The sequence below is a fragment of the Chinchilla lanigera genome, unplaced genomic scaffold (assembly GCF_000276665.1).
Source record: "Chinchilla lanigera isolate Chin_1 unplaced genomic scaffold, ChiLan1.0 scaffold00014, whole genome shotgun sequence".
Classification (NCBI taxonomy): Eukaryota; Metazoa; Chordata; class Mammalia; order Rodentia; family Chinchillidae; genus Chinchilla; species Chinchilla lanigera.
In genome coordinates, this window is record NW_004955415.1 from 3,825,572 (window position 1) to 3,827,007 (window position 1,436).

A 1,436-nucleotide genomic window follows, 5' to 3' on the forward strand; every position below is an offset into this window, starting at 1 on the left:
TGCCCATTTTTGGATTGGGTCTTTGAATTTTGGGGCCTGATTTTTAAAATTTTTTATATGTTCTAGATAGAAGGCCTCTGTCTGAGGGACAGTTAGCTAACATTTTTACCCAATTTGTAAGTTTTCTTTTTATTCTGTTGGTAATTTCTTTTGATGTGCAATAGCTTTTCAATAAGACAAGATCCCAGGTATTGATTCTTTGAAATATTTCCCGTCCAGTTTGGCTTTTGTTTATGAACTCTGTTTATCCCTATGTCTTCAAGATTTCCACCGACTTTCTCTTCAAGTAGATTTAGTGTTTTGGTTTTAATATTTAGATCTTTGATCCATTTTGACTTTAGTTTAGTGCATGATGATAGACATGGGTCTATTTTTAGTCTTCGGCATGTGGAGAGCCAGTTTTTCCAGCACCATTTATTAAAGAGGCTATCTTTTTTCCAGTGAACATGTTTGGCCCCTTTGTCAAAGATAAGGTGGCTGAATATGTTTGTGGTTGTGCCTGCATCTTCTAGTCTGTTCCACTGATCCTCAGGTCTGTTGGGTGTTTGCTAGTACCATGCTGATTTGATCATAGTAGCTTTGTTGTATAATTTCAAGTAGGGGATTGTGATGCCTCCTGCCTTGCCTTTGTTGCCCATGATTTCTTTTGCTATTCTGGGTCTCTTCTGCTTCCAAATGAATTTTAGGCATGTTTTCCCTAGATCTGTGAGGTATACTAATGGTATTTTGGTTTTGTTGTTGTTGTTTTGTTACCAGGACCTTGCACTTGCCAGGCAGGCACTGTGCCTCTGAGCTATATCCCCAGCACTAATAGTATTTTGATTGGAATTGCACTGAATCTATATAACAATTTTGGGAGTATGGGCATTTTCACAATGTTGTTTCTTCCTGTCCACGAGCAAGGAATATCTTTCTATTTTCTGATATCCTCTTTGATCTCTTTTTTCAGAGTACTCTAATTTTCACCATATAGATCTTTTACTTCTTTCATTAGACTGATTCCTAAACATTTCAATTTTTTGGGTGCTATTGTGAAAACTGTAGTTTCCTTAATTTCTCTCTCAGTGTGTAGAACATGGCTTCTTGTTCTGATTCTGTCCCTAGTTTCCATGGAACTTTGTGTGAGTCTCTTCCTCTTTTAGGTTTGTAGACTCCAGAAACAAACAGAAGGAAGTTGAACTAGATATCCTCTGAAGTTACTTGTGTCTCAAATATTCTTTCAAAGGTAAGTGTTTAAGATTTTAAGATTGCTACAGTCTTGTGTCAAAAGCAATTTGTGTAGGGTGACCCATCTTGTCCCCCTGATGGATATGTCCAGGTTCAAACATCAGTTCCCCCTTCACAGGCCCCCTAAATGGCTCTTTTGTTCCCCACTAAACAGTCAGACATTGAACGGCAGGACCCATGAGTTTACTGGCCTGCCTCTCTTCCCCTTT

General features: G+C 38.4%; 1 long non-coding RNA gene across 1 annotated transcript in view; it reads left to right on the forward strand.

Annotated features, from left to right (window-relative positions):
* The first annotated feature begins 1,140 nt into the window (after window positions 1-1,140).
* LOC102013282 overlaps window positions 1,141-1,436 on the forward strand; it is a 22,434-nt gene continuing 22,138 nt past the window's right edge. The window contains exon 1 of the long non-coding RNA XR_260262.2: window positions 1,141-1,225. This is a non-coding gene — a long non-coding RNA (uncharacterized LOC102013282). The remainder of the gene's footprint in view (window positions 1,226-1,436) is intronic.